The following is a 22,546-nucleotide window of genomic DNA, read 5'->3' as shown; positions in this document are numbered from 1 at the left end:
CAGTAGGAGTGGATCATTGCGAATCCGTCAGATCATAAAATCTACAGTGAGATCTATTGAGTGATACTAAGTCAGTTCTTTTACCCTGGCGAGACACTAACACACACACACTCTCTCGCAGACTCCCCCTCACACTGTTTATATTGTCAGGTACAATTTCCCTTCAAACATCATCCTAAGAAAACATCTTCAAAGTACTCAACACTGTTAAAAAGACTTAGTTTTAGTCTTATATATATTGACCTAAGAGAACATCCATCATACAAGGAAGTGAAAAAAATGCAGTATAGGGACTTCCCTGGTGGTGCAGTGGTTAAGAATCTGCCTGCCGATGCAGGGGACATGGGTTCGAGCCCTGGTCCGGGAAGATCCCATGTGCCACAGAGCAACTAAGCCCGTGCGCCACAACTACTGAGCCTGCGCTCTAGAGCCCGCGAGCCACAACTACTGAGCTCTCGTGCCACAAGTACTGAAGCTTGTGTGCCTAGAGCCTGTGCTTTGCAACAAGAAAAGCCACCACAGTGAGAAGCCCGCGCACCGCAACTAAGAGGAGCAACCGCTTGCTGCACCTAGAGAAAACCCGTGCGTAGCAATGAAGACCCAACGCAGCCAAAAAAAAAAAAAAGAGCAGTATAATCCCATTTCAGTCAAAAAAAAATAGTTTTAAAAGTACTTGTGTAACTGTGTTTGCACACATACGTGTGTATGTGTGTGTGTATCCATCATCCTTATATATGTATAGCATATACAATACGAGTATTCAGAAAAGTATAGGAGGATACCTGAATTTTAATAAACGTTACTTTGGGAGTCATTGGAATGCTTAAGAAGAAGTATTGCTTGATTTTTCTCTCTATTATTGAGTTATTTAGCTTGTTGCAATGAATATTTAAAAAATTAAGTAATGAACTTCATAAAGGAGAAAATCTGTAGATGATATTAGAAATTAATATTCTTAAATGGATCTATGGCTCTCACCTGGAAATAGAATACAAAGTGGGACCAGGTAATTAAAAGGCCTTCGATATTGTTTTCAAATGGCTGAGTTCATAGGTTCTAAGGTCAGCGCTGTAGCTGAATTTTTTCTTTTAAAAATAAGGGAAAACAATGTGTACTTACTAGAAAACTACACACAGAAATAGTAGTCTGTCTAAAAGGGACTTAATAAAAGACAAATTAATTCCATAGAAAAGGCATCTTTAACAAAATAAGGATTGGTTAATACCTGACCTCCCAAAATGTAATGCTACTTGCGTTTCTTAATATATTTCCTCATGAACATAATTTAAGTTTTATCCTTTGTACCCACTCATCTCCCAAGATTTTTCTCTTACTTTTTTGTTGATTTTTCCCAATAATATCTTGTGTCATAGACAAATTTCCAAGCTAATATGTGTATGTATTTGGTAATAAGTAATCTCAGGTAATGTGTGCAAAAAATGAGCATTATTTAAAATGAAGTTTATAAGCAAAAATAATGTTAGATGATTTTCCTCTTAACAGTCTCTCTTTTTTGGCTATCATGGGTCTTTAATGAGCCACTCAGTACACTAGAAATTAGACAACCTCTCTATTTAAACACCCTCAGGCCTTGGCTATCTACTATTCGGGTACTAGAAATGGGAAATGTTGGCAGAATTAATTACTCAGATGTTTACATGTGGATGGTGCATAGATTCTGAGGTCTGGGTTTAACCCAGCTTCCCAATCGCTATGAGTGTGACCATTGGATAAGTTACTTAAGCACTTATTGTATCAGATTCCTCACTTGCAAAATAAAAAATGAGAAGTACCAACCTCACAGAGTTGTTACGAAACTTACAGAAGATAAGCTCTTTAAACCATGTGGCTCTGTCCCTGGTGTATAACACTTTTAATTTATTCTTCCAGCTCTGCAGTATTGGCATAGAAGCTGACCTCAAAAAGTGTAATGTATGGTTATTTCTTCTAAATTAGGGATTATATAAGCTTCCTTAATGCTTCTATCCTTCCCGCTTTGTGCTGATTTCCCGTTTGCCATCTTATTCTTGGGACACTTCTGTCCACCTCTGTCCCAACTTCTCTATGCTTTGTGAATCTTCAATTTTTTTTGGTACACAGTTAAAAAAAAAAAAAAAAAAGGCAAACATGAATGGTTCTATGTTTTTTTAAGTGAGGGTGCAAAAAAACAGATGCACCCCTGGTAAACTGTTGAGTGGCTCTTTCTGGTTTTAGGACAAGCTGTGTACATTGTAGTGAGTGTAACTTCAAAATTTTTCTCAACTCTCAAGTAGGTAGGCATTTTTACGCTTCTTTTGTTGTTGATTCGTTTATTCTCTAGTCTACAATGAGAAGAATATAGGATAGAGATCACTGAGGAAAGGTGAAATTACATTTTTAATACTAGCTACTGGTTATAGGAGAAGATGGGAAAGAGCGAGACTGATTTGAATTATAAATAGAAAAGCACACAAGCATCCGTGGACTGAAATCAAAAGTATCCAAGGATGCTGGAAATGAACATGATAGATTAGGACAAAAATAGATTACAATTTGATAAATCAAAATCACTTTAGTTTTGGGGAAGCAGACCTGCCTCCCGTCTGTAGGCCCTGTTGTGAGAGAGATGGGAATTCCATGAAATATAATCAGTCTGTAGCCCTATGTAAAAGTTAAGCTTTAAGCAAATGCTTCGCTCTCTGATATACAGTGAAATTAATGTGGAATGTACATCCAGATGATAAAGATACAAATATTTATCCGCAGAGTCCTTAACTCATTCTACGGGAGATTCAGAGTTCATTTCCATTTCTGACTTTGCACTTAAAATGTAAATTTATTATCATTTCTGATACTCTTGCTAGAGAAAGTTAATGGGTCACTGAATATCAAACAAGCCTCCCTATTGCTAAATCTAAGCGTATTTTTCAAAGGGTGTGTTAATCGAAAAAGTTTCTCATCTTACTAAGCAGTTTCTTCTTTCCGTACTGTGTTCTTTAAATATATCCAGAAAACATCAATCTAAAATGTCTTCTGAATAATATATGTGAGGTTGGCCTCAGTAGTACTCATATCCTGAGATCATCATTTATGGGTTTATTCTTAACCTCAACATTGATTCTATTGATTAACTTGAAAAAGCGTCATATAAAATTGCACTGTGAGTTTGTGCATTTTCTATAATCAGTCATTTCTTACCATTTAAATTGTTTATTTCACTTATTCCTTTGTGCTAATCAGAGTAATGTAAACCTAACGAGGAAATGCTTTCAGTTATGTCCGAGTGTTGACCAAAAGAATGAGCTACAGAAATGAAGGTAAACTTTGAAATAAAGAAAAGCAATATTTTTTTCTTGTAATTGTATTCTCCCAGTTTTTTTCCCTAAAAACCAATAATCGAGAATCTGGGCTGCAAACATACCCTGCTCATGATAGAGGATGACGTGCCCTTTCTAGTTGACTGCCCTGTTTGTTCTAACTCGTTTCCTTGAAGACATCCTTGACATTGGTTCTTTGAGAATATAACCTTAATATTTCTCTCTTATCTATGGGAGTTAAAAACAAAAACAAAACAAAAATCCACCATTTAACAAAAGAAGAGTGGCCTGGGGCCTGTCAACTTGCACCATGACTTTGTAGAGCTCCAATTAAGCTGCAGTAGTCATGTTAATCATATGTATCTTCTAAGTGTTAATTTTGTTTTTCCAAGTGTACATACACTTTTCTTAAAATATGCTTTTAAATATTAGAATAATGGAATGGAAAGCCACATTTGGGAAGGAGAGGAGGGTGGGTGAGCGGACAGCTGGTGTGTGGGACATTTCAGTTTTCTCCTTCAGTTCTGCCTGTGTGTAGGAGGGTAACAAATAGGAGATTTTGTGCAAGAATAAGCTGAAATGGAACACATTTCAGCTGTGGTTGTGTTATCCATCTCAACACATGGAAGTGGGATTTTAGCATTCCACATCTTATTTTTTAAGACTTTCATACTCGCTCAAAACTTTCCTATATGCCACATTTCTGATATGTGTATCAAAATTTACGTATTTACTTGACTTTTTTTTGGTGGTGGGGGGGAAGGAAAGCTAAGATGTGTGAATCACGGGAACAACCATGGCTTTTGATCTGAGTGTAGTGATAACAAATTATTTTTGTATTATTTAAGTTCACCAAGTCAAAGTAACTAGCTAACATGTGCTTATAATTAATCTTTATACACTTAGTACTGAAGGTCTTAAAAGAATTGAGGTATCATTTCATTTATAAACTAGTGTATGAAATAAACACAAACAATTTGCACTGTGAATTTAAACAATCAAATACAACATTCCAATGAAGTACAGCATTACATTACAACATTTGTAATATTCTTCAGGTGGCATATTAGCCAGATTTAATAAAGGTCTTTCAACAACAACCTCCATGTAAGATGCCATCTAGCCTATTAAACTGTAGTCACATTAACACTCTATAATAAAAAATACTTTATTGTGTGTTAATTTTCATTTAGCCCTTAAAACTTCATGCGTAGGTACTTTATTCCTATAGAGATATGGCGGTTGTCCAAGTGTTGACATGCAGTGTTAAAAGAGCTGGAGTTACGTTTGGTCCCTCTAAAAGGAACTGGCCAGCTTCTTCTGTCAAGGGCCAGATAGTAAATATTTGTTGCTTTGCAGTGTGATCTTTGCCCAACTACTCAGTTCTGCCGGTACAATATGAGGTGTGATAGCCGCCCTAGACAGCTTGAAGGCTTGAGCATGGGTGTCTTCCAATGCAACTTTATTAACAGATAGGCGGCCATTGTGTGCGACCCTGACCCTACAGCCAGAGCACTTTCTCCTTTCCTCGGAAGTCAGGTCTTCTTTCTTCTGTGTCAGTTCTGCTTCTTATGTAACCCAGCCTCTTAAGGCCCAGTCAATAAAGTAAGTGGACCCTAAGGAAAGCTTCCAAAGCCGCAGGTCTAATTATTTTGCTGCAGCTGATCAGACAACTTTGTTAGTTACCCGAGTCTAACACTAGGTGACTCAGGAGTGTTTGTAGATTTAAGTCACTGTTAAGTTGGCAATCAACACATTCTCTGTTGTTATTTGCAGACAGAACTTGTTTAAAAGGTTTACCTTTGTATTTTTTGTGTGAGACATGGCAGTAAGTGTCTGTAGTTCCAGTAGTGCTCCAGTCCCAGCTTTCCAAGATTCCTTTTTGTGTGTATTTTCTTCTCAGAAGCTCCTGTATGGACAGGCATCACGCTTTGATTTCAACCCCAAAGGCACTCCTTAAACTTCTTAGTATAAAGCGTAATACCGACTATTTCAAGTCCCTACTTTCATCTTATCAATGCCCAGAGAACAGTTAATAGAACATTTACTAGAAAGAGGTGGCTGCTGATATACAATTTTTATGTTGTTGGGAAAAAAATTTTTTTTTGACTTTCAGAAATAATTTTCGTAGAACATCTATGTGTCACTTATATTTCCTTAAACTTTGTCATTTTAAATCTGGCCAGTTAACCAGTGGAGGCCCAGTGGTGAATAGTTTGTATCGTATTTCATCGTACTCTCCAAGGACAAGTGTGCAATGCAAGTCACTTGTGCTGTTTGGAAGGGGTTGGGAGCACTTTACAGTATAAATCTGTGCCAGTGGAAGAATCCTACTCAGCATAACTAAACTGTAATATGGGCACCGTTGTGCTCACTGCCATCTGACAGCTGTTCGGTTCCTCTGTGAAATGAATTAGTGCTGTCATTTTACTAATAGACCAAAAATAAAATCGCTGGCATTGTTTCCAGCAGCCAGTTCTCACAGAAGCCCGTTGAAATGAATTGCCCCGTCTCTGGTCACAGTCATGCCTGTTACAGGACAGGCCATCAGAACATAAGGCATTACTCAGAATACTAATTGAGTAAAGCAGAATGCTTTTCAGAGCCAGCGTTACTTAGGGTGGACTAAAAATAACCACAGGTTTCTAAACTCCTGAGTGGCTGCTTTTTCAGGTGAGTCTCAAGGCATGCCTTCCTCCTGGCCCAGAGAATCTGTATGTGACCTTGCACCAAACTCAGATACATCTAAAGCAGTTCTTACGCGTCTGGTGTGGTGCTAACTCTGAGGGTGGTTTTGTGAGAAACAGTACAGATGTGTCCTCCCTTACAGAGCTTCCCGACCAGAAGGGCTCTGTGTCCTGCACAGGGATGGTGCAATGCTATGAAAAGCTATGTTTGTGTGTTTCTTTTTGATCATCATCAACAACAAAAAACCCTGATGTTTTTTATCATGTAATTCTGAATACAGGGGGATGGTTCCGTGGCACGCACTTTACAGTTATTCATTCATGCTAGAGGTTTTACATGATCTCAACTTACTCTTTTAAACCATCCAGATACATATAGGTAATAAAATGCTCCTTTTACAAATGAGGAATTGGACTTAAGCACCGTAGTCGTGTTCATACAGCTAGTAGGTGTCTGGGGCCAGAATTTAAAACCATTTCTACTGTTAGAAAATTGGAAAGCAAGAAACTATCGTCTAAAACTAGGTGGCGATTCCTTCACCCTATTAAGATAATTATCATTTTCCTTTTCACTTGTCTTTTCCAAGCTAAACATTCCCAGTCCAAGCAAGACCAGAGGTTTGAGTGAATAAAAGACCAAAATCGTCCTTTGAATAAGGCACATTGCGTTGTGTTATCTTCTGGGTTCTTGTTACACATTTTTTGTATTTTTTCCGTTCTATTTCCAAGATTTTGGATCATCTTTACTATCATTACTCTGAATTCTTTTTCACATAGACTGCCTGTTTCCTCTTCATTTGTTTGATCTGGTGGGTTTTTACCTTGCTCCTTCATCTGCTGTTTGTTTCTCTGTCTTCCCAGTTTGTTCAACTTACTGTGTTCGGGTCTTCTTTTTGCAGGCTGCAGGCTTGTAGTTGCCGTTGTTTTTGGTGTCTTCCCACAGTGGGTAAGATTGGTTCAGTGGGTTGTGTAGGCTTCCTGGTGGAGGGGACTGGTGCCTGTGTTCTGGTGGATGAGGCTGGATCTTGTCTTTCTGGTAAGCAGGACCACATCCGGTGGTGTGCTTTGGGGTGTCTGTGACCTTATGATTTTAGGCAGCCTCTCTGCTAATGGATGGGGTTGTGTTCCTGTCTTGCTAGTTGTTTGGCATGGGGCGTCCAGCACCGTAGCTTGCTGCTCATTGAGTGGAGCTGGGTCTTAGCGTTGAGATGGAGATCTCTGGGAGAGCTTTCACCGTTTGGCATTACTTGGGTCCGGGAGGTGTCTGGTGGACCAGTGTTCTAAACTGAGCTCTCCCACCTCAGAGCTCAGTCCTGACACCTGGCCGGAGCACCAGGACCCTGTCAGCTACATGGCTGCTAGTGCTGGAAGGTCTCCTCTGTGGCTCACTGTGGCGACAAGGACACTGGCAGTAGAAGTTCTGGGAAGTACTCCTTGGCATGAGCCCTCCTGGAGTTCACCATTAGCCCCACCAAAGAGCCTGTAGCCTCTGTTACTTTTTATTACTATTCATACTCCAATTTTATTGCTTTCTCTTTTGCCTTGCATAAATTACTTAACCCCTTGGCCCCTCTGTTTCCACATTTTAAAACCGGGATGGTAACAATAGAATGAATGGCATCATAGCCTGTTTGGAAGAATTAACTAGTGAGTTACATGTACACTGCTGAGAAGAGTGCCTTGTACAGAGTGCCTGCTGTTACTATTATTAGATTCATGTGTAGTCATGGAAGGTTCCTAGTTGAAGTCCAGCTTATAGCTATTCAAATTTAGTTTGTTTTTTATAATATTAACCATAATAGTATTAAACATAATCTGGGCTTCGTGGGTGGTGCAGTGGTTAAGAATCTGCCTGCCAGTGCAGGGGACACGGGTTCAAGCCCTGGTCCGGGAAGATCCCACATGCCGGGGAGAAACTAAGCCCGTGTGCTAAAATTGAGCCTGTGCTCTAGAACCCGAGAGCCACAACTACTAAAGCCCTCGAGCCTAGAGCCCGTGCTCCGCAACAAGAGAAGCCACTGCAGTGAGAAGCCCACGCAACCCAATGAAGACCCAGTGCAGCCAAAAGTAAATAAATTAGTTAATTAAAAAAATTAAACATAATCCAAATAAATTTTAAATAAGAATGTAATCATATAAATACAGTATCCTTACCAGAAATACAACATAAACACACATAAATAGTATAATATAAATAAATGTTAGATGCAAAATGAAATGATTGGAAAATGCAAGATTGAGTGAAGTTAAATTTGTCTTGAGAAGATATTAAAACTCGAGTAAAAACTGCTTCTTCACCACCACCTTTAATATGCCCACGATCAGTGGGTTTCCAAGCGAGGGCTTTGCAAGCCATGTTTCCCAAACTTGACTGGACCTCAGAAATTAATTTTCATGGAGTACTTCATGAAGTTAGGGTCCTTGGGGTACCTATATGAGAAAAAATGCTCTAGAACCTCCCTGTTTTCTTCCCCAGTTTCGTACGTCCATCGCCAGCCTTATTAATTCCCTGTCAGCAGAATGCATGCCCCATCAGCCCTGGGACTGCCCCTGTCCATCCGGGTGAGCTCTGATCAATGTAGTGTGTGGCAAGGTCACAATGGCCTTGATCCAGGAGATGGGCCATCTTGGCACTGCACCTGATCCCTCTGGCCTGCACACTGAGGCCATTGCTGGAGAAGACACTTCCAGTCTCCAGGCTTCTTTGCTAGATTTTGCTCCACAGGAAGAAAAAAGAAAATGGAGCTGTTTACAGTTTTAGAAGACCTTTTCAAGGGAGTATCTTCAGCACTGTGCTTACTGAATGGTTATTTTAGGGGGTAGAGTGAGCCAGTGGTTTTGGAGCACAGGCTTGGGGTGTTACCACATACTGACCTTTGGTGAGACAGACCCTCCCCAGGTAATTGGGACTCCGAGCATCCTCCTTAGATAGTCACACTGAGGGGGGATTTCAGCAATGAGATGTGATCTGGGTTTGTCACATCAGATTGTAAAACAATCGTTTTAGGCAGATACAGTATAAATAAAGATAGTATAAATAGTACTCATAATATGGTATGAATAACAACACAAAGATTTTGTTACAGCAGTCTGACTAAATGTGAAAGGGTTCATTTACATATATTAAGTGATAGAGGTTAATGAGTTAAAAAAACTACTTTAATCATCCCTTTCCATATCATCATCTTGAAAAGAGAATTTGATTACCTTTTGCTAATGACATTTAAATTGGAATGATTTCCACATAAATTGAATTATTTCTACCTATATTTATTAATCCATTTTAGAGAAATATAAAAAACTGTAACTGGGAGTGATTTTGTTAAATGTATTTACTTAGAATTTGGATAAGTTGTTTATAAGGTGTTTACAAACACCCTATGCAGAAAATTATGTTAAATTTACATTAGCATAGAAGGTTACTTCTACGCAATCACAGATTGCCAGTATTACAGTTGACAAAATAGAAACATTTATTTATTGTATTTGGCTCTTTATAAAATTAATCTTTTTGTTCTTCAAATATTCACTGGCCATTTACTCTATGTTAGATGTTTTCTAGAGGTTAGATACACAACATTAAACTAAGCAGAGCAGAATCCCTAGGCTCCCTCTTAATTCTAGTTGAGGGGTCCACACCGTAAACAAATATATAACTGAAACATAGAGCACATCACACGGTGACAGGTGATACACATGTATGTCAGGGAAGGGGTCTAGGAGCTGTCAGGCTACAGTCTGAGTTGCAAGGGTAAGTAGGATGTTTAGGGAAACTGTTCACTGAGAAAAGGTAAAGAGACAGCGATGTGGAATTCTGGGAAACGCCATTCCAGGAAGCAGTAAGAACAATTAAGAAGTTGTAGAATGAAGTGTTTGTCATGCATTCTGGATTTAATATTAGAGTCAATACAATATACTCACTGAATGAAGGTAAAATGTGAGAAAGGAGTCAGCAATGACTCCAAAGTTTTTGGAGGTAGAGGACGTGCCCAAAGGATTAGTGGAGTGGAATGGGGATCAGGGATTTGTTAGTAGACAGGTTATATGTCAGTGTTCATCAGACATGCAAAGAACAAGGTCATGGGGTGGCTGGACCTACAAATCAGAGTGCTGGAGGGAGGATCCAGATAGGAATGGAAATGTTGGGGTTCCTGGTCATGAGATGAGGTCATGGAGGAGCTAAGAAGACAGTGACATGATCTAGAGACTTAATCCTTGGTTACTCCAGGGTTTAGATGTGAGGGAGATGAGAAGGGCCATTAAGTGGAGCTCATGGAGGGGCAGCGGGTGAAGGAGAAGGAAACTGAGGACTGTTTGTTGCCTAGAAGACATCTCAAGCAAGGCTTTCAGGGAGGAAGATGTGCCCGACTGTCTCAAGTGGCATTAGTATGTCCTGACCGATGAGGAGAGGCTGTTCACATTGGGTTCCACCCTGAGGAGGTCATTGTTGGTCTTGACAAGGGCCATTTTGGTGCTGCGGTGAGTGTCGAGCTCTTACTGGAATGGCTCAAAAGAGAATTAGGGAACATAAATTGGAGGCAACAAGAACAGACGTTTGACTCTAAACATAAAATGGAAAGATGGACTAGTGGCCCAAGGCAGAGTGGAGAAAAGAGGAGTGTTCCTTTTTTTTTTTTTAATTGAAGTATAATTGATTTACAATGTTGTGTTAGTTTCAGGCAGACAGCAGAGTGATTCGGTTTTATGTATATGTGTATATATTCTTCAGATTATTTTCCATTTTAGGTTATTACAAGATACTGAATATAGTTCGCTGTGCTATACAGTAGGTCATTGTTGGTTATCTATTTTATATATCGTCGTGTGTATATGTTACTCCCAAATTCCTAATTTATTCTTTCCACCAATTTCCCCTTTGGTAACCATAAGTTTGTTTTCTATGTCTGTGAGTCTGTTTCTGGTTTGTAAATAAGTTCATTTGTATCATTTTTTAGATTCCACACATATAAGCAATATCATATGATATTTGCCTTTCTCTGTCTGACTTACTTCACTCAGTATGGTAATCTCTAGGTTCATCCATGTTGCTGCAAGTGGCATTATTTTGTTCTTTTTTATGGCTGAGTAATATTCCATTGTATGTATGTACCACATCATCTTTATCCATTCATCTGTCAGTGGACACTTGACACTTCATAGGGATCGCATTAAACTTGTAGATTGCTTTGGGTGGTATGGCCATTTTAACAATATTAATTCTTCCAATCCAAGAGCATGAAGTATTTTTCCATTTCTTTGAATCATCTTTAATTTCCTTTATCAGTGTTTTATAGTTCTCATCGTATAAGTCTTCTACCTCCTTGGTCAGGTTTATTCCTAAGTATTTAACTTTTATTTTAAATGCAATTTTAGAAGGGATTTTTTTTTCCCTTTCTGGTATTTCATTGTTGGTGTAAAGAAATGCGACAGATTTCTGTATGTTAATCTTATATCCCGCTACCTTGCTGAATTCGTTTATCAATTGTAGTAGTTTTTCTGTGGACTCTTTGGAGTTTCCTATAGGTCATATCACTAACACTGAAATCTTTACATTGTGGAAAAACAGTAATGATATGGGTTGGCCAAAACGTCCCTTCAGGTTTTTCCATAACATCTTACAGAAAAACCCAAACAAACATTTTGGCCAACCCAATATTTGTGGGTTCATTTGAAGCACATTTAATTTTATTCTTGTATAAATATTATTCAAATATTTTTGTTTGAGTTTAGATTTCAAGACTAAATGTAGCTGCAATATTTTAAATAAGCATACATTTTCAAACAAATATTTCATATGAAACCAATAAAGAAGTCTCCCTTCCTTTATAAAAAGCCAATTCCCTAACATCATGTATATGCTATTGCAAACTCAGTGCTGTATTAACTTTCAGATTTGCATGTAACGAGAGTCAGTTTCATTTTAAGCATCATCTGTTGTTAAAATACTTACCTTAACATATTTACCAAAAGTAAGGCTGTAAAGTCTTCCACACCTAGCAATTGTACTGCACAAAAGTTGGGCACCTGGTAAATCCATGCCGAGTCTAATTCTGCTATTAAATAAAAATTGTACTTCAAATGACCTAATAATCTTTTAAAAGCATTTACTCATCAAGACATTAAAAAAAAAAAAATCTGCACGCACACTCTCCGTGAGGTACTCTTAGAAGTAGAGTACCCATTTAAAACTCTGAAATAAAAGGCAGATCAGTCTGAACCATCCTAAAATATGAGTTATAGCAAATTTGAAGATGTGAAGACTTCAGGTCGGTCTGGGTTCCAGCCACTGTATTCAACTCCACCAGCTCTGACGAAAGTAACTGCCGATGCGGCTGCCTCTGGGCCTCGCACAAAAGGCACAGGGAGGACGACTTTTATTGACTTCCTTTGGGCCGTGATGTTGCCGAACACAAGAACTTACTGGCGCACGTGGATAAATCTAGATCTCCAGTTCCATGCATTTGCACAAGCACGCGTGCTGTTGAAATTGCTGGACTGGCAGGAGAATATACATGCAAAACATTAGGAGGCTTTGACACATTTAGAGCACGTGTAAAACAGTTTTCAGTGGGATCAGGAACTGTGAAATCCGATTTGATTGTATTTTGCTTATTCTAATTCCCGGGACCTGTAACTTCTTCCAAGTCCACTCCTTTACAACTTCTGTCTTTTTCCAAGACGCAGGCTTTGGCTGTGTTGAATCAGTAATGACTTTCCTGTTCATGGTTGTACTGTTCCCAAATATAAGTTATTTACTATAGAACAGAGGCTATGTTCTCCTTCAGTTTTCTTGTGTTTAAGTCTCTGTTTCAGCATGGCAGTGTTGCCCCTCAATTGTTGATGTATGTGTCTGCCTACCTCCACTAGATGGTGTGGAAATTCAACTTGGAAAGAGAGGCTTCCCATCCTTGTGCTCCTGTCCTGGTGCAGAAGTGCTAGGTTAGGTGTGGGGAGCAGGGCTGACTCACCTCCCTGTGAGGCATTAGCAAGTGATAGTCATTATCTTGGTCAGTTTTTAATCCAGGGTCTTGCCGTCACCTTGATAATGAAGACAATTACTTTTAACCGCCTACTAAAAGCAGATACATCTTTTGGAGATAGACTCACCTTAGCGAAGATCAGAGCCCATTTCCCAGAACAAGGATGTCAATGTGTCCGTTTATAACGAGACATATAATTATCACAGGATGTCAAACACTCATTTCTCTTACACTACTGAGGGGACAGTCCCAGGTGGGAAGAGGTATCATTTTCATAAGATGGCTAGGGAAGTGTGCCATCCGTTCGTTAATAAATACCTATTAAAGAAAGTACAAAGGGTGTGAGACTAACCACGTTCTGGCAGCAGAATTTAAGATAGTGTGAGAGTGAAGAGAGCCTGATTGAATGGATTCACGTCTAAAAATAGTATTTCCAATGGAATGGACACTGTCAGCCATAGAGGTACCAAGAAATGGTTCCTCATGGGGGAAAATAACCTCCATCTTCACACACGCAGGCGCTGGCAGGAAGGAAACATGCCCAGGAGCTGGTGAATATCTCATTCCCTGTGGATGACCGGTTCCTAAAGCGAGGATACAGCAAAATGTTCCTCTCACCCTTTAGTGTTTCTATGTCGCTGCTCTAACGGTTTTAACCTACTGAACACTACTCTGACCCTGTCACTAAGCAAAGCAGGCTCAGCATAGATGGCCTGATGTCATCCTCACCCTGAAGAGTGTTATCCGGTGGCTACAGGGAAACACAGGCCCACTGGAACCCGCGGTGATGAAATAATGTGCCCGCTGCTGCAGGACCAAGGAATGACAGAACTGGGGGTCAGGTTCCAAGGCTTATGCCCCTAAATTCAAACATGTACAAAGCTGGAGGTGGATAGCTAGACTTTGCGACCTGGGGTGTACACAGTTTGGGAGACTCTTCTTAAGAAAACTAATGCAAAGTCATGATTATAAAACTGAATACTCATGAAGAAAGTTACACCAGATTATAAATTGAAAAGAGCTGATAAATAGCACAAATGTTACAAAGAAAACCACATGTAGTAAAAACATTGTTTTTATAACTATTTGTCTCAAAGTTATACTGCGTTTTTCCTACAGTTTTTGGCTTCATTATTCTTTGACTACCTCGATGTACAATGATCTAATAGTTTCTTTAGAGATTGAAAGATAATTCAGTTTTTTTTTTTCCCCAGGATGGTTGATCAAATATAATTATTATTGATAGTTGGAGTACATGTACTGTGTTATTTCATACTTGTTATACCCACTGTTTGTAGTCCTGTTACTAGTTTAGGTACTAGAAACATGGGACTTCTGACATACTATATGTGATTCTCATCAAAAGGGGAAAGAGTCTATGGTGTATGGTAATTGTTTATGCTGCTTTATCAAGGATATTCGTTTTTTTTTAAATTTTTTTCTTTTTTTTTTTGGCTGCACTGGGTCTTCGTTGCTGCGTACGGGCTTTCTCTAGTTGTGGCAAGCGGGGGCTACTCTTCGTCGCAGTGCGTGGACTTCTCATTACGGTGGATTCTCTTGTTGTGGAGCACGGGCTCTAGGTGCACAGGATTCAGTAGTTGTGGCATGCGGCCCCAGTAGTTGTGGCCCACGGGCTCTAGAGTGCAGGCTCAGTAGTTGTGGCACACGCGCTTAGTTCCTCCACAGCATGTGGGATCTTCCCAGACCTGGAAGTGAACCTGTGTCCCCTGCATTGGCAGGCAGATTCTTAACCGCTGCGCCACCAGGGAAGCCCAGAAGGATATTCTTGACAAGCGAGAAATTCTGTTTAAACTTGACATCAATGAGAAGCACATTCATTAACTTAAGTTTTGCACATTTGATGACTTGAAGGCTTCTACAAACTTCTTACAGCATCTATCATAAAATTCTCTCTCCTCTGCCTTATACATACGTCTAGTGCCAGTGGTCTTTGTCCGTGTATATGACAGTACAACCTCAGACTTTCAACCTTTCTGACAGTAGGGCAAGGGGTCAAATCCAGGGGGCAGGGGGAGTCATCCTGAAAGGCTTCCCTACACCTGCATGTTTAGGAATAAATTAACCCTGGAGAGACATTACTGCAAACCACATAACCGTATCCCACCAAAGCCTAAGTCAGTGTACAGCCAGTTCACCCTAACTGCATCTCCAGTCTCCATGCCATGCCAAAGCCATTGACATGAGAAGAGGCATGGCAGAGGGAAGACAGAGGTGAAAAGAGAGAATGGTGAGATTTTCCTTTCCTAGGTTTCTCCCAGGGCCTTGAAGGGGGTCTGTGCAAGATGGGCCTTGGGCTTAAGCTCCTTGCGCTTTCTCCAAATGAGTTTCTGTGAGGATAAAATGAGCTTCAGAGGACGGTATACTGTGAGTCCTATTCAGAATGATAAAGCATAACAAGTTGACAACGGCATGTGTGATAAGATCTAGGGCTTGGGTGAAGATGAACGGCCAGTTGGCAGCGTGTAGAGAGTTAAGGGTTTTACAGGTCATGCTAAGGAAATTGGGCTTAGGCCTGAAGCCCAGAGATGGCCACTGATGTCACATCCATTCTTGAAAATTCAGATCAATTTCTTACATCATAACCTTAACCTCTTTAGCCACTGTTTACTTTGGAAGTCCTGTACTTTCTGTAGCCTTTTCCATAATTTAGTTCTATACTGTTTGATACTGTGTTTTTCTTCCCAGGTGGAAGGAAGTTCCCTGATTTAGCAATGGTGATCCATTCTTTGTTGCTTTTGTGGGAAAAATAAATGGTTTGTGATGTGTTATAAACCCCCTGCTGTGTCGCATGCTGGGTCATTTATAGCTGTTGTTTGTTAATTTCCATAATAATACGGATATGAAGGCTTGACTTTCTACTCAGTTTTTTAAACTGTTTATTTGCAAACAGTTTTGAACTATGGAAAAATTGCAAGAATAAAAATGAAATATAAAACACTCATATACCCTGCACTAATCTTCCCTAAGATTTGATGCACTGATTGTGAACATTTTGCTCCATTTATATGATCATTTGTACCCTTTATTTATTGATTTATTTTTGGCGCTCTCCTCGTTTTAAACACAAAACTTCTAAAGCCCAAGAATTTATGCAGCTAATGAAATGTCACAAGCTCCTAGTGAGTATTAGAAATAAGCTTCTTGGACCAAAGCTTCTTGGGCTGTGTACCTAGTAGGTGCTCAGTAAATAATTTTGACTGATATCTAAAAGAACCTAGTCAAAAAAAAAAATGTTCCCCTAGTATATATTTTATAGTTTTGCAGGTCAGTGTATGATAAGGAGACTCCTTTTTAATAAGAATGTTGGTTTGGATTGTTTGACGATTCCAAATTTCATGTATAAAGACTTTCAAATGTAAGGAAAACCTATGCAATGTAGATTCATAGGTGAAAGACCAGTGCCACCAACGCATTTGATAAATGAGAAATTGAATAGTAAATCTGTCAGGATTCCTTTTGAAAATGATAGCGGAATGTTGAAGCAAGAAATTAACAAAGAGAGGACACCTAAGCATTTGTAGAGCTACCCATCCTACCCAGTATTAAGGCCTCTGCTGGGAGCAGATACTGTGTATCTCTAAGTAGCACAGGTGACCTTGAGCACCCTGTCATATCACGCCTCGCTGGGATGGGATCCACCCAGTACACGTCAGCCTCCTATATGTGACCTACTAGGAGATCCAGGGTCTGGAAACTGGTCGTTGCTACAGACACGTTGCCATATGTGGTGTAAGGAACATAAAAGATTGCAGATCCTTCACTGATTGATACCAATGTGAATACTAGCCGTTGGATATTTCTAGAGCAATGCCAAGTGAGAACTTACTAACAGTCTCTCTGTTACCTAGCCAAAGACTGTGAAAATATACAGAAACCATCAGGGACTTTTAAGTACCCTTTCTTCCCACTCTAGGATGTTTTGAAGAGTAAGCTTAAGACAGAGGCAGTGTATAGTACTGAAAGATAGTATAACATTGGAACCAAACTTTTTAAATTAGAAAAGAAGTATATTAATACTACTTTATTTTGTGGTTACGCATATTGCATGATTTGTCTATAATTTCTAGATACGTGTCACTAGTAAAGGTTTTCCCTTTATTATGTATTCTTAAGACATTTGCATTTTTATATTTGAATCTAATGATTAATTTGAAAACATGTTAAAATGCATTTCCTCATTTTATATTGACACAATTCCTAACATAACTTTAGGACAAGTGATATACGTTGTTTCTCTTGACGAGAAGTGGTGCATAGATAAGCAGTGATTTTGGTTCAGGTTACACAGAAGGTCAGTGGAAAAACCTGCAAGAGGACCCGTGTGCTCTAATTTTTAGTTTGGCAAGATCTTCTTTATTCAGTGTTCTTAACGTTTTCTTGTACTTAATGAAATAATTTATTTTTTTCCCTTAAGATGATATATTTTTAGACTTTCTGTTTTATGGACAGATAATCTGCGGTGGAAGATTCTTACATTCATGATTAGAAAACAATAATTTAGTGCTTAAGTGATGCCTGCTCAGTTTTAATGACAATTTGAATTCTCAATGCCGAGTAAACACAACCCAGATGTTACTGTAACCCAGCACTAAAGTACTTTTAAATTCAGTATATATTGTCATTATAGAAGTAGCACTTATACACATATTTAATACAATGGAGATAGTTTAAAACAGAAATGGGTGAGTTATGACAGCATAATAGCTAGGTACCACCTTTATACAATTAGCAGCAAAATTAAGGATTAAACATGACTAGTTTTAAATTTTCAAAAGGTAACCCAAAATAATTATCTACAAGTTAATGACATAACTGGAGTATGTTTAAAGTGGCAAGCGTGGAAAGACTGTCAAGGAATTTCTTTCAATTGCACTCTTTTTGGATCTAGTAGTATTTTAGACAGTTACTGTGAATGCTTTTCTAGATATATGCTCAATTAAAGACTATAATTTTCTTCTTGGTACCATTTTCTAAGTCAATGTATGTAACTACTTTGACGTTATTTGCGTGTACACACACACACACATACTTGAACTGTGATCTTTTTCCCCACTTAGCAGTTGTTTATTTTTACAGATTCTTATACAGCACATGCATTTACACAGCTAATTTTCCTTGTACTGTGACTCTCTGTTGATATAAATCTCAGTGTTGTTTTTGTCTTCTTAGCACTTAGCATAGTTTCTGTTCCAGAACATGGAACCCTCATCAAAACCTTCAGATGTAAGTATTCGTGTAATGGGGGCAATATTGTATATTTTCCCCTGAAATCATAGCTCCTCTCACAATTCATTTCAGATGATTAAAGCTCCAGGGCAGGGGAAAAAGTATGGGACTGGGGGCTGGGTGGAGAGTCGGGCTGGAGATAAGGGCTCAGGATGTGTCCTCTTCAGCAGAACATTCTTGGCATCATTCTTAGACTAGAGGAGAGGGTGTTTTACTTCCTTTTCATTATTCTTTATCATTTCAGAAGTCTAGCTTGGTAGGCCAGACATCAGGACCTCTCTCCTGGAGTCCTAATGAAACAAGCCTGTCAGACACTAAGGGGAGCTAAAGGGCTGAAATAGGGAAGACATTGGAGAAAGGTCCTTCTGTGGGGTAGTTTTGGAGGAGGAGGGAAAGATAAGAAACCGAGTTTGGAGAAGACAGGCAGACAGGCAGACAGGAGAATGATTGTGTTAAATAATTTGAACAGGAAGTCTGGCACAGTGAAGGGCAATATGCCTCAGAGAGGGAAAGGTTCTGACTTACTCTCCCAAATCCTTCCCTTATTAAATTCTTAGACTCTGAGTTAAGATTGAGTGGACCTGACATAGGAACAATGTAATTGGGGAAGAATGATCCCACAGCCAAGACGGCAATGGGCTCTCTGGCCCAGGGGAAGCACAAAGGACCTGGAAGAAATTCAGAATGTTCTGAAGTCCATGGAAAACCAAGGTGAAGCTGTCAGTATGGAGGTGGATCCCAGCTAAGATCAGAGAAGAATAGAACTGGAGTCTGGCTGTTTTCCAAAGCAGACAGCAGCAGTGGATGCCAGCCAAGTGCCCAAGGGAATAAGGAAGGGGGCGGAGGGACTGTGTTACCATCACAGGATTTCCCAGCCGCAGGGACACATACAACTTCCTGCAGCTACACCAGGGAATGCCCAGTTACATTGACTGGACAAGGCCCATTGGTCCCAAGGCTGGAAGTTTAGGGTGAATGAGAACTGAGCCCTCTGTCAGCTGTACGCAGATCTCCCCTCAGAAATAAGAGAGCCTGAGGGATTTTCTTCCAAGCACTGAGCACAAAAGGTCCTTTATATATGACTGAAGAGGACAAAAATTTTTCTCACTGGTAGTAGGGTTCATGAACAGCATTTAGTGTCCAAAAAAGTAATTGCATTCTTTATGTAAATCAATGGGCAGAAGGGTAAACATTTTTATCCTATAGCATTGTATAGGACAGGTTTTTTTTTTAATTTCAGTTTTCTTTTATTAAAACAGAAAAGAGTGAAGTACTATTTATGTTTGAAACCAAGGATGTCTTTTCTCATAAGTACATTATACACTGATATATATCTAATAATACTTTAATTAGCTCTCAGGCATCTTTTGGAAACTTCATCTTCAGTGTTTTCTGAGCAGATTGAGAAATGTGTTCTGGATATAACCAACTGCATTGTATTAGTCCTGCCTTGGGGAGCTCCTTGAAGACAGTCGTGTCATTTTGTTGTGTCGTTACCTAGCAAAGAGACATTCATACCGTGCACGCTTACCTGTAATACAGTCAGTATCTTACAATTCTGCTGAAAGGTTTAAATGGCAAGTTACGTTTCATATGTTTCTGAGTTCTGTGTGGTATGTCTAGATGGAGAATTGGACATTTCTGTAATTCTAGAAAGGCTACGGTAGCTTAGCCAAGTGTGGCGTACGTAGATGCCCAGTTAAGGTTTGAAGCTCATTCTCTTCCTAAGGTAATTAACGTTATTAGGGAAAAAAGATTGGGGGTTGTTTTTGAGGTCTGCCCTAACAGTCCCAAGTTCTTAGTTAATTACATATGTGGGAGACTGAGTCAGTGTCAGCGTCTTGTCATGACTGGTGTACTCACACAGAGACACTTAGCTGGGGAGTGGTGGTCCCTTGTAGGGTCACCTCGCCATACTATACCCAAGACAGAGTGGCCTCCTGGACGGATGGCATTTGCTTAGATCCATTTAGCTCTTGCTGTTACCACAACATAACCACACATGGGCTTCTGATCAATCTGCATTGCTGGTTCTATGTATTTTCCTCTGAAAATGAGTCGCGTCACAGGCATAACTGAATTTCTATTGCAGTTCTTTGGCCTTTGCATTTTAGAAAAGATTCACTTGATTTTTCTATCATCCTGTGCTCTTCATCTTCCTTTCACGTCTAAAGCGCCTAATTAAAATCTGCTTCCTTTTTTTTTCTCATCACCTGTTCCATTCCCCACAAAATGTTCAAATATCAGCTCTCATCTCTACGCAAATAACTCTTAAATTCACATCCCCAAAAGTAAAATGCTGTGTGTTACAGTTACCTATGGCTGTATAACAAGCAAGATCCAGACTTAGTAACTTGACAAAATCAACTCTGTTACAGTCCCATAGGTCAGCAGTGTTGCCTCTGCTCAGCTGGGCGGCCCTTCTGCTGTTGCTCTTGGGACCACTCGTGCCGCTGCAGGTGTGCCTGTGCTTGGCTGGGCTGAGGACGGGTGGTTTCAGGTGACCTCACTCGTGTGTTTAGGAGATGGTGCTGACTGTTGGATAGACCTCTCTTTCCACGTAATCTCTACTCAAGGAGGAAATCTCCGTCTTCCTCATTGGAACCTCACAGTTTCAGAAGACCTGAGCAGAAGTTAGTGGAAGCAAATGAAGGCCATCCAAATGAAAACAAACAGAGGCTATTTCTTTGGAGTTTCCTATAACAGGGGAGTCAGGCACCATCATTGTGTTTCTCAGACACTCAGAGGCCTATAGGGAAGAGGGAAAACTTCATAGTGAAGAAAAGGGAAGGTGCTGGGTGTGTTCTCATTGGGGTTCGCTGGTGTGGAGAAGCTGGGGGTGAAACTGCACCAACCAAGAGGGAGCCCCCGTAAGTGATCGGTTTGGTGAGCATGTTCAACTCTCTCTGGTTGGTACTGAGTTAGAAGCAGGAAAAAAAAAAAAGACATATTCACTGACCAAGTCCTAACCTTTCTGGGCCAACTGCTACAGGGGTGATGGTTTGGTCTCCTGGGTGAGTTGCAGCAGAGGTTGTGAGCACTCTGTTGTCATATATATTCTGGTAATTGTGTATTTGTACATTTATCCTCTCAATCTGCAAGGCTGTTGAAGCATCATCTCAGAAGTCTCATAATGTCACTTCTGTATTCTCAAGGGATGAGAAGGGCATACACTCCGCTTCTTAATGGAGAAAGGGATAGTTTTAATTGCAGAGTGATTGCAAACAGACTGCAGGGCAAAGCATACCCAAAACCTGACTTGTCATGTCACCACAAGAATGTTTTCTCTTATTATTTTCATGACAGTAATTCTAGCTCTTTCAGCCTTGTAAATGTGGTGCTTTTTTTTATAGTAACATTACTTTATCCATCTATTATTAATAATAATGGCTAGGTTACAATATATAATCATGATTTCTAGTATTTACAGTGAGCATTGAAGCTACAATTCTGAGATATGTCTAACCCCTAAGCTGACATTTTGCCTCCTTTGCTTGGTAGTCTTTTTTTTTTTTTTTTAACATCTTTGTTGGAGTATAATTGCTTTACAATGGTGTGTTAGTTTCTACTTTATAACAAAGTGAATCAGTTATACATATACATATATCCCCATATCTCTTCCCTCTTGCGTCTCGCTCCCTCCCACCCTCCCTATCCCACCCCTCTAAGTCACAAAGCACCGAGCTGATCTCCCTGTGCTATGCGGCTGCTTCCCATTAGCTATCTCTTTTACATTTGGTAGTGTATATATGTCCATGCCACTCTCTCACTTTGTCCCAGCTTACCCTTACCCCTCCCCACGTCCTCAAGTCCATTCTCTACTAGGCTTGCGTCTTTATTCCAATCTTGCCCCTAGGTTCTTCATGACCTTTTTTTTTTTTTTTTAGATTCCATATATATGTGTTAGCATACTGTATTTGTTTTTCTCTTTCTGACTTACTTCACTCTGTATGCAGACTCTAGGTGCATCCACCTCACTACAAATAACTCAATTTCATTTCTTTTTAAGGCTGAGTAATATTCCATTGTATATATGTGCCACATCTTCTTTATCCATTCATCTGTCAATGGACACTAGGTTGCTTCCATGTCCTGGCAATTGTAAATAGAGCTGCAATGAACATTTTGGTACATGACTCTTTTTGAATTATGGTTTTCTCAGGGTATATGCCCAGTAGTGGGATTGCTGGGTCATATGGTAGTTCTATTTTTAGTCTTTTGAGGCACCTCCATACTGTTCTCCATAGTGGCTGTATCAATTTACCTTCCCACCAACAGTGCAAGAGTGTTCCCTTTTCTCCACACCCTCTCCAGCATTTATTGTTTCTAGATTTTT

General features: G+C 39.7%; 1 protein-coding gene across 1 annotated transcript in view; it reads left to right on the top strand.

Annotated features, from left to right (window-relative positions):
* The window catches only part of CSMD1 (CUB and Sushi multiple domains 1), a 1,741,289-nt gene that overhangs the window by 533,318 nt on the left and 1,185,425 nt on the right, over positions 1-22,546 (top strand). The gene's annotated exons all lie outside the window — the stretch shown is intronic.

This window comes from Delphinus delphis, chromosome 21 (assembly GCF_949987515.2).
Source record: "Delphinus delphis chromosome 21, mDelDel1.2, whole genome shotgun sequence".
Taxonomy (NCBI): Eukaryota; Metazoa; Chordata; class Mammalia; order Artiodactyla; family Delphinidae; genus Delphinus; species Delphinus delphis.
The sequence above is the reverse complement of the archived record's forward strand: the minus strand, read 5'-3'. Positions and strand labels throughout refer to the sequence as shown.